General features: G+C 47.3%; 1 protein-coding gene and 1 non-coding gene across 2 annotated transcripts in view; both read left to right on the top strand.

Annotated features, from left to right (window-relative positions):
• Positions 1-15,328, top strand: part of LOC133442600 (NACHT, LRR and PYD domains-containing protein 14-like) — a gene marked incomplete at its 3' end in the record, with an annotated part of 198,147 nt that overhangs the window by 114,217 nt on the left and 68,602 nt on the right. The window lies entirely within an intron of this gene.
• Positions 8,567-8,639, top strand: trnat-cgu (transfer RNA threonine (anticodon CGU)). Its single transcript has one exon. It is a non-coding gene; the product is annotated as a tRNA-Thr (tRNA).

The following is a 15,328-nucleotide window of genomic DNA, read 5'->3' as shown; positions in this document are numbered from 1 at the left end:
CTCTCCACCCCGAGCCACTGCCACCACTGGCTGAAGTGTTGCTGCTGCAGGTTCATCCTATGATGTTTCATACGTCTTTCCATGACTTTCACACAGATTATGTAGTGGACAGGAAGTCATCACCATTCATTTCACCAGTCGGATCTCACTGGGGAAACCTGCTGAATTCATCTTCTACAACCTGTCATGGTTTCCCAGTTGGAGATAGGTTTTTTCCATGATCACTCTCCTGTCGTTCCAGATCCTGCCACCCTCATCAGCCAGACATCTTCTCTTTGCCCTCACCTGTGCTTCCCCGCCCATCTGCACACCTGGTTCCCATGATCATCAGTTCCCCTTTATATACCGGCCCATTTCCACATGCCAGTTGCCAGATTGTCTAGCGTTCATGCCTAGCTTTCCAGCATTCCTGATTCTGTCTGTTTCTGCCTGCCTGCCTGTGACTTTGCCTGATTCCCGGTTTTTGGATTTTTGCCTGCCCCTTTGGATTTGTCTGCCTGATCTGCCTTTCTTCCCGGTTTTTGACTCCTGCCTACCTCTGACCTGATTAAAGCCTCTTGGACTCTGATACTCCGTTTGATGTTGTGCATTTGGGTTCTCTGTCTTTTGAGCCGTGACAGTACAATCTGACCAAAAGTATGACCCCAGCCAGCATGGACCCACCAGGAAAGAACGTGGATCTGTGGGAGCTCTTTTACGGTGACCAAGTGGCGTCCTACCACCGTATGTTGAAGGGGACAGGGACATGCCGCCAGCCTCAGCCTGTTGCTGTACCCGAGGTGGTCCCGGACCCACCCCAGTCTTTTCCCCCTTTCTGGGGAACACACCTGGCTCAAAATGGACCCAGGAGTCTCCAGCTTCAGGAGAAAAGACGGCGGCGGCAGTCCCAGCCTGTTCCTGTTCCAGCGGTGGTCCTGGACGCATTGCCCCCTGTTCCTGCTCTAGCGGTGGTCCTGGACGCATCGCCCCCTGTTCCGGCTCTAGCGGTGGTCCTGGACGTGTCGCCCCCTGTTCCTGCTCCAGCGGTGGTCCTGGACGCACCGCCCCCTGTTCAATTCAATTCATTTATTCAATTCATTTATTAAGGACTGCACGACAAGTCGGCAGAATTTGCTTTCGGCACAGCATAGTGCCAGCACATAGTACTGTGGCAACAGACATCAGTTATACATTTAACATACATGTTCCTGCTCCAGCGGTGGTCCTGGACGCATCGCCCCCTGTTCCGGCTCTAGCGGTGGTCCTGGACGCATCGCCCCCTGTTCCGGCTCTAGCGGTGGTCCTGGACGTGTCGCCCCCTGTTCCTGCTCCAGCGGTGGTCCTGGACGCACCGCCCCCTGTTCAATTCAATTCATTTATTCAATTCATTTATTAAGGACTGCACGACAAGTCGGCAGAATTTGCTTTCGGCACAGCATAGTGCCAGCACATAGTACTGTGGCAACAGACATCAGTTATACATTTAACATACATGTTCCTGCTCCAGCGGTGGTCCCGGTCGCATCACCCCCTGTTCCAGCGGTGGTCCCGGTCGCATCGCCCCCTGTTCCAGCGGTGGTCCTGGACGCATCGCCCACCTGTTCCTGCTCCAGCGGTGGTCCTGGACGCATCGCCCCCTGTTCCTGCTCCAGCGGTGGTCCTGGACGCATCGCCCCCTGTTCCGGCTCTAGCGGTGGTCCTGGACGCCCCCAGACCTCCTGACCCGCCTGCTACGCCCCCAGACCTCCTGACCCGCCTGCTACGCCCCCAGACCTCCTGACCCGCCTGCTACGCCCCCAGACCGACCTCCTGACCCGCCTGCTACGCCCCCAGACCTCCTGACCCGCCTGCTACGCCCCCAGACCTCCTGACCCGCCTGCTACGCCCCCAGACCTCCTGACCCGCCTGCTACGCCCCCAGACCTCCTGACCCGCCTGCTACGCCCCCAGACCTCCTGACCCGCCTGCTACGCCCCCAGACCGACCTCCTGACCCGCCTGCTACGCCCCCATACCCCCTGACCCGCCTGCTACGTCCCCAGACCTCCTGACCCACCTGCTACGTCCCCAGACCTCCTGACCCGCCTGCTACGCCCCCAGACCGACCTCCTGACCCGCCTGCTACGCCCCCAGACCGACCTCCTGACCCGCCTGCTACGCCCTCAGACCGACCTCCTGACCCGCCTGCTACGCCCCCAGACCTCCTGACCCGCCTGCTACGCCCCCAGACCTCCTGACCCGCCTGCTACGTCCCCAGACCTCCTGACCCGCCTGCTACGTCCCCAGACCTCCTGACCCGCCTGCTACGCCCCCAGACCGACCTCCTGACCCGCCTGCTACGCCCCCAGACCGACCTCCTGACCCGCCTGCTATGCCCCCAGACCGACCTCCTGACCCGCCTGCTACACCCCCAGACCTCCTGACCCGCTTGCTACGCCCCCAGACCTCCTGACCCGCCTGCTACGCCCCCAGACCTCCTGACCCGCCTGCTACGCCCCTAGACCTCCTGACCCGCCTGCTACGTCCCCAGACCTCCTGACCCGCCTGCTACGCCCCCAGACCAACCACCTGACCCGCCTGCTACGTCCCCAGACCGACCTCCTGACCCGCCTGCTACGCCCCCAGACCTCCTGACCCGCCTGCTACACCCCCAGACCTCCTGACCCGCCTGCTACACCCCCAGACCTCCTGACCCGCCTGCTACGTCCCCAGACCTCCTGACCCGCCTGCTACACCCCCAGACCTCCTGACCCGCCTGCTACGCCCCCAGACCTCCTGACCCGCCTGCTACGCCCCTAGACCTCCTGACCCGCCTGCTACGCCCCAAGACCTCCTGACCCGCCTGCTTCGCCCCCAGTCCTCCTGACCCGCCTGCTACGTCCCCAGACCTCCTGACCCGCCTGCTACGTCCCCAGACCTCCTGACCCACCTTCTACGTCCCCAGACCTCCTGACCCGCCTGCTACGCCCCCAGACCTCCTGACCCGCCTGCTACGCCCCGAGGGCGGCCTCCGGAACTGTCTCGGCGGTCGGCCCGGCCCCCTGAACTTTGGCCGTGTGTCGGCCTGGGACTCTGATACTCCGTTTGATGTCGTGCATTTGGGTTTTCTGTCTTTTGAGCCGTGACACGACCACTGGTGCTCGGTTGACTTTGTGCTTAAAGACTGTTCTGCTGTCAGTCGTCCAGGGTCATGGAATGGTTTCAAGAGCCAGTCCTGCAAAGGATAAGTAGAGTCTCCAAGAAGGAAATACCCAGCAGTCACTGTGTATTCCTGATGTGAGCTAGGAAGATGTTCTTCCCACTGGCTAACTCCTGTGTATGTATTATATATGTAATCAACCATTTGTCCTTGAGAGCTGAACTTTCAGGATCGATTCCTTGAATGCTTTGCTAAATTTGCCCCTTTTAACATTTCTTTATATTTTGATGTTAAATCCACTGTTTTTGGCAATTTCTGTACATTTAATAAATGTCAGTACCCTTTTACCTGAAGTCTCCATTAACACCAAACTTGACACAATGAATTTTTTGGATTGTACTTGTCAAGCGGCAGCCTAACAGGTTTGAGGACGATTTGTCAAAAAACTTAATTGTACAGGAATACCGTATTGGCCCGAATATAAGACAACCCTGATTATAAGACGACCCCCTCTTTTTCAAGACTCAAGTTTGAAAAAAGACTTTTTGAACACCAAATTTAATTTTCATACAGAAAATAATTACAGTACATCTGAAACATATGATTATAACAATATATTGGAGAGAAAAAGCCTGTTATTTTGCCTAATTCAAATCATTATCTTGAAGTTTGCATCTCAACTTCTCCTCAGCTGCCGGTTCACCTGCCGATCTTCAACCCACCTTTCTCGTTTCTCCATCTTCTGTTATCTCTTCTCTTATTTTCTTCTCTTTTCTTTCTTATTTCTATTCTTATTTTTATTTTTCGTGACAGGAGTTCGCTTTGGCCTGGGGAGTTAAGTTCAGCATTCGCTTTAAAGATATCTGGCGCCATCTAGTGGTGTGAATGGGTATAACGTCTAGACCCCGAATGTAAGACGACCCCCACTTTTTCAGTCTTATTTCAATGCAAAAAACACCGTCTTATATTCGGGCCAATACGGTATATAATTTTTCATATCGTATTTATTAAAAAGATCATAACAGTGTTAACAGTCTGTATGGATATTTAGTCAAATTCATCAATAGCAAAAAAAACCCTGTCAGATGTTCAAAAAGTTATTTGAACGTAGAAAGTTTCGGTCTTTCACTCACACATTAAGGCTGGTGGACGCACTTTTCTGAGGTTTTGTCCGTTGGTGACACTCACTGGTGATGCAGTGAAGTGCAGAATATGAGGAAACTTAACGTCAACAATAAGTTCACGACCAAGTGAATGACACGACAGTCCAGGACCTGGACCTGGACCTGGACCTGTTCCTGGACCAGGACCTGGACCTGGACCTGGAGCGGCAACAATCACACAATCAACCACATGAACATATAAAGGTTGGAGCTCAAAGATGTAACCTGTCAATCACAATGTCAGCCTTGGTTCTGTTAGAGCAGGGGTCGGCAACCAAAAATGTTGAAAGAGCCAGATTGGACCAAAAACACAAAAAACACATATGTCTGGAGCCGCAAAAAGTGAAAAGTCTTGTATAAGCCTTAGAATGAAGGCGAAAGGCGAAATGTTGAAAAAAAAGTCAAAATGTCGAGATTAATGTTGAAGTACAATCTCGAGAAAAAAGTGGTAATGTCGAGAAAAAAGTGGAAATGTCGAGAAAAAAGTCACAATCTCGAGAAAAAAGTCACAATCTCGAGAAAAAAGTCGAAATGTTGAGAAAAAAGTCAAAATTTCGGAGAAAAAAGTTAAAATGTCGAGATTGAAAAAGGAAAAAGGAAAAAAAGAAAAGAAGAATAAAAGAAAAAGAAGGAAAAAAAAGCTTAAACATTTTTGAAAAAGTTCCAGGAGCCACTAGGGCAGCTCTAGAGGCGCGGGTTGATGATCCCTGTGTTAGAGGAACCTGCTTCAGGGACCACGTAGACCTGCTGGTCCAGGACTAAGACTGGACCATCAGCTGGTTTAGTCTGGACCTGCTGGTCCAGGACTAAGACTGGACCTGGTTTAGTCTGGACCTGCTGGTCCAGGACTAAGACTGGACCATCAGCTGGAGCTGCTACAGGTCGGACATCTCTGTCACCATGACGACCGTATGGGACGACTACTGGAGATTAAAGCCAGATCCTAAAACATCAATAACTGTGTCTGGACACAAAAAACATTAAAATACATTTTGCAGCAAAAACCGGTTCTGTAAAGTCGTCTTTTAAAATAAAGCTAAGATTTCACAGAAAGGTTGGTTGATAAGAACTGATGTGATTCAGCAATATATGAATAAAGTTTTTATTGAATGTTTGGGCAACTTTCAGAGTCTGATATGGAGTCGGCTGCAGGACTATAGGAAGTGTTAGACCGGTCTCTCTTCCTGGACCTGGACCAGGACCTGGACCTGGACCGGTCTCTCCTCCTAACTGGACCTGAACCTGGACCTGGACCTGGACCTGGACCGGTCTCTCCTCCTGGACCTGGACCGGTCTCTCCTCCAACAACAATCCAAGTGGAGGAATCCCATCGTGATGCTTCATGTTTTAAATATAAGTTTATGTTGTTCACACTGTTACACAGAGGTGTCACCAACATCCACCATGTGAACTATGAGACTCAATACACGTGTACTTTGGGCTGAATCCGTTAGTTACTAACCAGTGGCGATTTTGGTCTGTAAATTTTGGTGGGGCCATGCTGGAAAATCTTATCCAATCAGTATCAAGTGATAGAAGGGACCACAGCCCCTTTGACCACAAAATTGCAGCTGAATAATGCCATCATCACACAAACAGTGCCAATCTAACGACATATATTATCATATCAATAGCGCTACCAAATGGGCAGTGTTCAAGAGCTCATATCAAATACTCAAGATCGAAACAGCAATGTGACAACAATAAGAACACAATGCACAAGCACGACCGTGCACGAGCATGGCGTGTACGGCGCACATACAATACACAGCAATTAATATACAAAGTCACCACACAGAGTTTACCACAGCCAAACAGCCATTTCAGCACCACAGACAGGTAAACAGCTCCATCAGCGTGGGAGCCCACGTGAGGTTGTGTCCCCCCCACACCCACACCCACACATGTATCGCCAGTTGCACATTACACAAAGTCCACTATAATTCAAAGAATATAAGTACATGGTCAGTTCCACTATAAAAATCTGTTAGACTCACCGTTGACGCCCCCGGTTAACCAGAGTTTCCTTTTGAACCATTCCTTATTAAATGTCCTCGTTTTGGCTTTTCCGGCTTGACAAATCGTTAAATCATCCGGTCGATGTGGTCCCAAACGTTTTATTTCCAACTTCTGCTCAATTGCTAAAGTGCTAAATCGCACACTCACCAAATAGTCAACTTCATTCATTTTGAAAGAATGAAACGTCACCTATCAATCAAAGTACGTAGCCGGCGTCGCCGCGTAACCTACGCCGTAGGCTCGTTGGTGTAACGCAGAACCATGGATCAGCCTTTATTCTGGCGCTGTTTGAAAAAGACAAGCGAGTGATTATGTACATTCACTGAGTGAATATTATGAAAGTAAAATATTTATTTCTCGCTAGAAATAGTTTTTTTTTTTATTCAGTCCGCAAATGACGGCGAAAAGCATTCTGGGAAATTCTGGGAACAGCCAATCACAGAGTGAGCTGTTTGAGCGCCGGCCGTCGCCAATTCAACATGTCTGCTTCAGTTCAGAGCAGCCAATGAGAGGCGCTCTGGGGCCCTGAGCTCGCGGCCCCACTGTCGAAGCTAATGTGTGCGCTGTACACACGCACGCGCGCGCAGCAGTTCACCAGTTAACAACATTACAGGCAGAGGGGACAGCTCCGCTGTGCCCCACCGAGCGGAAACACAGGAGGGGCTGGATCAGGCAGGGCGAACTATTTACACACAGTTACACTACAAAAAGTGTCAGCAGATGAAATTAAGTTGCATCAAATGAAAACTGCGGACATTTCATTGGAGACAAATTTATTATGAACTTATGTTTAATGACACATAATCTTCCCCTGCGCAGCAGCGCACTCTGGTGGGGCCGTGCCCCACCGGCCCCTAATGCAAAGACGCCAGTGCTAATTATACTATACTATACTATACTATACTATACTTATATTTGCAAATTTCCCCTCTGTGGGACTATTAAAGGTTTATCTTATATTATCTTATACTATGAGATGAACATTGAAATAGCTGAGTTACTCAGGTAATAGCTGAGCTACTCAGGTTAGCTGAGCTACTCAGGTAATAGCTGAGTTACTCAGGTAATAGCTGAGTTACTCAGGTTAGCTGAGTTACTCAGGTAATAGCTGAGCTACTCAGGTAATAGCTGAGCTACTCAGTAATAGCATCACCAACGTCTTCTTAGAGGAACTTCATCAATTAAAGCTCTTTTCAGCACAAACTGCACCTGCTGGTGGTGGAAGAGGCATTTTCATCCTATTTACCATCGTATCAATCATGTAGATGTATGCACCATTGAGATACTTCCACTACACTAACGACGACAACTGGCAGCTCATTTTCACAGCTCGCACGGAATAAACATTCAGATTCTGATTCTGAATTGCTGAATTGCTGCAACCTGAAGTATTGTGTAACAACCTTGAGATACTTATGGGTACTTAATGGGTGAATATGAAATAGATTAAATTGCTTTGCAGAGCATACAAGTATAAAACTTTATTAACTAAGTATGTAAACTATATGAGTGCAATTAAATTAATTGAATCAGTAATTTATTCCTAAAATGACATCATGAAGGTGTTTGTGTTGTTTATTCAGGATGATAAAAACAGGAAGGTTCCAGTAGAGGAGGTAAGAGTTGCATCAGATACATCGTTGTGAAGAGCAACTCTGTCTTTTAGCCTCGGAATGTCATCAAATACATGTGATGTCACTGATGACGTCACACAGATTTATGGAGGGTATACATAGCACTCCTTAAAGTTAGGATTTTTTTATTCACATTATTAGCAGAAATAAGGAAATAATTTTGCCCCAGGAACATGAAAACATGATGACCTCAGCAGGTCAGTCTTGGAGTCTAGAGGTGAAACATTTCTGATGTTTCTGCTCTGTGTGTGGGATTGGGATGGTTTCCATGGATACATAGAGTCTCAGATACCTGAGATTATGTTGCTTTTTGCACGTGGAATAAACTGCAGAATGTGAAGCAAAATGTTTACGTTTCAATATAAACAGCAGAGGGAGCTGTTACTACATTTGGAGGCCCAGCCCCCCGACCAATCAGTGGCGTGTAGTGTGATGACGTCAGATGCAGAGCTGATTCAGCCACTTAGAACCTCGGCAGAACAGATACAGAAAAGTATCTACTCGGCTACACACCTCGACCCGCCTCGATCCGCCTCGCCCGTAGTTTAAAAGCTCAAAACGGGGGCGTGGCCAGAAGAGTAGGGACTGGTGTAAAAGCACCATATGTCTCTACATACCTGCTTCTTTAATCAAAGGCCCTGTGGCTTAGTGGTCAAAGCACCTGTCTCGTAAACAGGAGATCCTGGGTTCAAATCCCAGCAGAGCCTTTAAACTCATGAACACAAAAGTAAGGATGGAACTCATGTTAAGTTTAAAATCAAAACAGATCAAGTCTTCACCTTCTCCTCTGCCTTGATTATCTGCCATCCAAATGTGTTCAACTGCTGCTTTCCAGCCTCAATCACATTCCAGTCTATCTTCCCTTCATATGGAACCGAGTTCTTCTCCACTGCTTAAGTCCACTAACACTTTGTTTCTTCTTAAAGTTCCTCTTCTGATTTATGACATAAAAACTAAACATCTGAATCTGTCAGACAGGAACAACTGAAGAACCAGAGATGTGTCTGAACCTGGAATAAAACATCTGAACAAACAAGAGTTAACTGAGAAATTAGAAAAATACACTTGATCCGACATTTAAATACTGTAGGTAATACTAGAAATGTGATATTTATCATTTGTATTCTATTCACAAAAATGTCAATTATATCTTGATCTTAAGGTGTTTTAAGAAACCAACTGAATATAAGGTTCCCAGATTGATCCAGGATTACATATTGTATTCCAGATTTCATCTCCAGCTGCTTTTCTCTGCTGCTTTTTCAAATGTTTTCCACGGTTGGATTAGTTTCATGGTTGATCATCTTGGTGTAGTTTTTCTGGGACAGTTGGGAGGTTTGTTGCATGAAAGTAGAAAGAAGATTGATTGATCAGAGTGACAGCTGACTGATCAGACGGAGCAGCAGGATGAAGAAGTCCTGCTTGTTATTCTGGTCCAGACCAGGTTAGCTGCACACCAGAAATATCCATGGTAACGAGTCCAGCCCTGCTTCTGTGCAAACACTAAGATTCTAACGTTTGTATTGACTGAGATATTCAAACACAACATGTTACAATAACAAGTTGTTTATCTGCTTGAAACTATTTTTTACTACATGAAATATTAGACATCAGTTCTTCGGATTTTGTGTCTCTGACATTCAAACAAATCCTTCATTTTCTGTTCATACTAATGAATTAGTTGACATTTGTCCCAGAATTCCTCTTGACATGTTTGTTTGTGTGGAAACTTGAATCATTTGGCTGCATAACATGAGTTTCTATGGATGGATCCACTGGTGGAGCTGCAGAGTTGAAGAGCTGAAGTCACTACTTCTTTATTGGAGCAGCAGCATAATGTCATGAATATTGATGGAGATATTTTTCACTGGTTCTGTTGGACTGTTTTAACCTGCATCCTGGTGGTTCAGCTCACATCTTTTATTCTTTATTCCGATTGGTGGAATGCAGGTTGTCAAAGATCAGCTGTTCTTCTCTGGTCTCAGCTCTGAAGTCCAACCCCTCCCATCTGAAAATTCTGGACCTGAGTAACCTGCAGGATTCAGGAATGAAGCAGCTTTCTGATCTGGTGGAGAGTCCAGACTACCAGCTGCAGACTCTCTGGTCAGTGGAGGTTGGACTCGGTTCTGCTGCTTCCAGCAGTTTTCTACTAAATCCAGTTGGTATCAAAACAAAGATCAGTGTTTCCAGTGAAGCTGCAGCTTCTCAGCAGCTGCTTTCCTCATGAAGCTGTGAGAGGAGGATGATGACAGGCTGCAGGATTGGACAGAAACACAGAGACAGCAGTCGGCCAATCAGAGGTTCCACATGTGTGTTGTAGACCAGTGTTGTGCTAGTGTTCATGTGTCCAGAAATAAAGGAGTATTCCAGCTGACGGCCTTCCAGGATGTTCAGACACACAGCTGCTCCACTGCAGCTCTGAACTCTGAAGTCCTGGATGTGCTGATGGAGGGATCTCTGCTAACACTCCTTTATCTGCTCTCTTCTTTCTTCTTCCTCTACAGCTGATGGAGGGGTCTCTGCAAACACTCCTTGATCTGCTCTCTTCTTTCTTCTTCCTCTACAGCTGATGGAGAGATCTCTGCAAACACTCCTTTATCTGCTCTCTTCTTTCTTCTTCCATCTACAGCTGATGGAGGGATCTCTGCTAACACTCCTTTATCTGCTCTCTTCTTTCTTCTTCCTCTACAGCTGATGGAGGGATCTCTGCAAACACTCCTTAATCTGCTCTCTTCTTTCTTCTTCCTCTACAGCTGATGGAGGGATCTCTGCTAACACTCCTTTATCTGCTCTCTTCTTCCCTCTACAGCTGATGGAGGGATCTCTGCAAACACTCCTTTATCTGCTCTCTTCTTTCTTCTTCCTCTACAGCTGATGGAGGGATCTCTGCAAACACTCCTTTATCTGCTCTCTTCTTCCTCTACAGGAGATGGAGGGATCTCTGCAAACACTCCTTTATCTGCTCTCTTCATCCTCTACAGCTGATGGAGGGATCTCTGCAAACACTCCTTTATCTGCTCTCTTCTTTCTTCTTCCTCTACAGGAGATGGAGGGATCTCTGCAAACACTCTTTCATCTCCTCTCTTCTTTCTTCTTCCCTCTACATCTGGAGATGTTGAGAGTGTCCAGGACGGATGAGTCGTGTCCTGATTCTTCCTCAGAGTTGAAGCAGAACCAGTTTGTGTGGACAGACTCTGACTGGACCGTGATGATGATGATGAAGATGAAGATGTACATAGTTTCTGAATTCCAGAGTTTCACAAACTTCTCATTTATTCATTTATTTCATGTTCAGTCAAAAAGTCTTTATTGTTATTTTATTATTCTTAAAAAAAACAGTACATCAAAATGTAGCCTTTAATTTGAACTTGAGTTTTGTTCAACAAGCACTTTGTCTAAAGTCTGGATTAATTCTAGTTTGGAGGTCTCTACTACTAATGTAGTGATGGCTAAATGTCTGCGCTGCCGCGGCGGAGCTGCTCAGCAAAGCAGCCGTCTCCTCCCCCGAGTCACATGACTCCCCCGGTGTTTTCTTTTTAATTACATGTTTCCATTTTCCTTTTGTTGTTGTCGTGTTTTCAGCTTCGTCAGGTTTTTAAAGTTTCTTTCCGCGTCACTGATGAAGAGAGAGAGTGAAGAGATTTGTTGAAATAACAGCGTTTGTTCATGAAACACAAATAAACTTTACTTGGTCAATGAATGTTCCTCAGAGTTTGTTCCTGTAAATGTTTTTCTGGATATTAGTATGATTGTTAACACTTAAAAGAAAGTCAAAAATCTTCAGTAAAACTTGGATCTTTTCTCTTGTTCAGTTTACTGTGGTTAATAAGTGTTTGTCTGTGATTAATCTCTGTACCAGGAGCAGCACCGACCATCACAAGGAACTTTTTACTCTCTTGTTTACCATCAGCACAAATCTGACTTTTATTTCATAAGAGAGATCATTTCACATTCTCTTTCTTTTATTAAGGCCCAATCCCAATTCTCCTTCACTCGCCCTTCTTTTCTCCACTCGCCCTTCTTTTCTTCCCTAACCCCTAAAAAAGAAGGGGGAGATTTTAGGGCACTTGAGATCTAGGGCACTTGGCCCAGGTGCCTGTCCCAATTCTCCTACTCCCCCTCGTTTTCATCCCTAACCTGATCAGGAAGCTGAGAGCCAAAAGCTGTTTTAATTTCAGCTGTAGCGCTGTTAATATGGCACTTTATTAAGTTTTATTATTTTTTCAGGTATAAAGGTAACCTTAAGATCCGCAACCGGGGCTCAGTTTATCCAAATAACGCCTGTTAAGAAATTTGACCCGATGTTTTCGGAGATGAGAATAGCCGCCGCCCCCGGGGAGCAGCCTCAGCTCACAGCCCGAGAAGAGACGTGTCTGCCGGGTCAAGCTGCTGCGTCGTCCCGGGAGAGAAACCTGCAGCTCTGTTGAGAATTACGCTGGCTGAAATAAATCATTTAGGAAGATGTTGGTTTAATAGATGAAATCTAACAGTTGTAGCTACGCCTGTTAAGAAATTTGCTCCGAAATTTAGAGATTTCTGTCTGCCGGAGTTTGGGTCCGCGTCAAATCGACGCAGACCTTACGCCGTAGGCTCTGCGTTGGTGTAACGCGGAACCATAAATCCCTTTATTCTGGCGTGATTTTCGGCAACTTTATCTGAAAGTGTGTAAATTACCCAGATAACAGCTGGATTACTTTGTGGTTTCTGAAAACTATTATATCAGAAACATCCAAAACAAATCTGACGAGTCACAGGATTATTTCTCTCTATTTCTCTGAGACGAGTCTGCCTGTTTGCCTTCGGTCGGCGAGTCAAATCGACGCAGAGCCTACGGCAAAAGCATTCTGGGGAAATTTTCATACCCCCTCGCTCGCCAAGTCAGCATCTGAAATCCCTTGATTTGAAGGGGCTATTCTCAGCCCCTAGCCCTCGTTATGCCCCCTCCCCCTAGGTGAAAAGAGGAATTGGGACACCACTACCTTCACGGGAACGCGCAAAAGTTAGGGGGAGGGATCAAAACGAGGGCGAGGGGGAGTATTGGGACGCACCCTTATTGTAATACTGACATAGATTACACTCTCATTTTACCACAAACTGCACAAAACACTTGAATATGCATCAGACATGAAGAAAGAACCCAAAATACTGGACAGCCACTGTTCTCCGGACCTGGAGTTCATGGCGGTGAGATGCAGACCCTTTTTTATGCGGCCTTGGCAGAGGAGCTGAACAGCTTCTTTGCCCGCTTTGAGTCCCAAACACAGCACGCAGCCACATCAACCACATCATCATCACCACAACCACCTCTACAGCCCCCACCAGCCACCAGCACCCCCCCACTCACTCTTGAGGAGCAGGACGTGAGACGGGTGCTCCGTGCAGTGAACCCCAGGAAAGCTGCAGGTCCAGATGGAGTACCTGGGAAGGTGCTCAGGGCTTGTGCCAACCAGCTCGCTCAGGTCTTCACGACAATTTTCAACCTGTCTCTGGCCCAAGCTGTCATCCCACCCTGCCTGAAATCAGCCACAATAATCCCGATCCCCAAAAAATCACCCACTGCAACTCTCAACGACTTCCGCCCTGTAGCACTCACCCCAGTCATCACCAAGTGCTTTGAGAAACTGGTCTTAAAGCACATCAAAGCCTGTCTCCCCTCCCACCCTGGACTCACACCAGTTTGCATACCGGGCAAACAGATCGACGGAAGACGCCATAAACATCGCACTCCACTCCGCGCTGAGTCACCTGGAGAAACAGGGGAGCTACGTCAGGATGCTCTTCGTCGACTTCAGCTCAGCCTTCAACACTATAATACCGGACATTCTAATCCCCAAGCTATCCACCCTGGGGATCCCACCATCCACCTGCTCCTGGATCAAAGACTTTTTGGTGAACCGACCCCAGCGCGTGAAGCTCGGTCCTCATCTCTCCTCCCCCGCACTCTCAGCACTGGCTCTCCTCAGGGCTGTGTGCTGAGCCCACTTCTGTACTCGCTCTACACATCGGACTGCAGCCCCGCCCACCCAGAGAACGTCATTGTCAAGTTTGCTGATGACACAACGGTGGTGGGGCTGATCACAGGGGGAAACGAGGTGGCCTACAGAGATGAGGTCCTTAAACTTGGTGAGTGGTGCGCACTGAACAACCTGGCACTGAACACCACCAAAACCAAGGAGCTCATCCTGGATTTCAGGCGGAATCAAGCCGCCCCCGTCCCCCTGCACATCAACGGTGAATGTGTGGAGCAAGTGCAGTCCTTCAAGTTCCTGGGCGTCCACATCACTGCAGACCTCTCCTGGTCTGTCAACACCACTGCACTGGTGAAGAAGGCTCAGCAGCGGCTGCACTTCCTGAGGGTGCTCAGGAAGGAGAACTTGAACACACAGCTGCTGGTGGCCTTCTACCGTTCCACCATTGAGAGCCTGCTGACCCACGCCGTGACAGTGTGGCACTCCAGCTGCACGGAAGCAGACAGGAAGAGGCTGCAGAGGGTGGCAAACACAGCACGGAAGATCATGGGCTGCCCTCTGCCCTCCCTGTCTGACATCTACAGCTCCCGCTGCCTCAACAGGGCAAGGAACATTGTAAAGGACAACACCCACCCCGGTTTCCACCTTTTTGACCTGTTGCCCTCTGGGAGGCGCTTCAGGTCCTTACGATCCCGAACCAACAGACTCAGGGACAGCTTCTTCCCCAAAGCTGTGAACTTTTTGAACTCACACTGTGCAATATTTCCTATTTCCTGTCCATAATGTCCCAATATTCCTTACCTATGTATGTGCAATACTCTCCCATCCTTCAGTGCAATATTCCTCCACCCATTCATGTACATTTTTATTTTATTCTCCCATTCACTCTTTTCTTATAGTGTATATATATATATTTATGTTTACTCTTTTTTTGTTCATTTTTGTTGTGTACAGTTTACTTGCTATATAGTCTTGCATTTGTTTTGCACTTTGACGGAGCTGCTGCCTAATTTCATTGTAGAGGTATAATGATAATAAATGCTTTCTATTTCTATTTCTAAAATGTTTAAGCCAACATGGATGAACTGAATTGAGTTAAAACACATCTGAATCAGAATGAGAATTGACTTAGAAAAGTAATGCGCGTCGTCGCAGGATGGAGACGCACATTTTGATGTATAACACACCTGGGTGCACGTTACGGTTCGGACCCAGAACGGGACGAAGAGAGCTGTTGTGCCACAGCGGTAGCGCTGTTCAGTTATCAAGAATTATTAATAATCTTATTCAACAATTATTAATAATTAATAAGGTAGATTATTTATCAAATTGAATTATCAAAATGACTTGGTTTTGCAGGGGCACCACCTGGGGTTAACCAGTAAAAATGATAACTTTTAACAGCAGGAATCAGTCTCAGAAATAGA

This window comes from Cololabis saira, chromosome 4, assembly GCF_033807715.1.
Source record: "Cololabis saira isolate AMF1-May2022 chromosome 4, fColSai1.1, whole genome shotgun sequence".
In the NCBI taxonomy this organism is placed as follows: Eukaryota; Metazoa; Chordata; class Actinopteri; order Beloniformes; family Belonidae; genus Cololabis; species Cololabis saira.
This window is presented reverse-complemented; position numbering and strand designations above follow the sequence as displayed.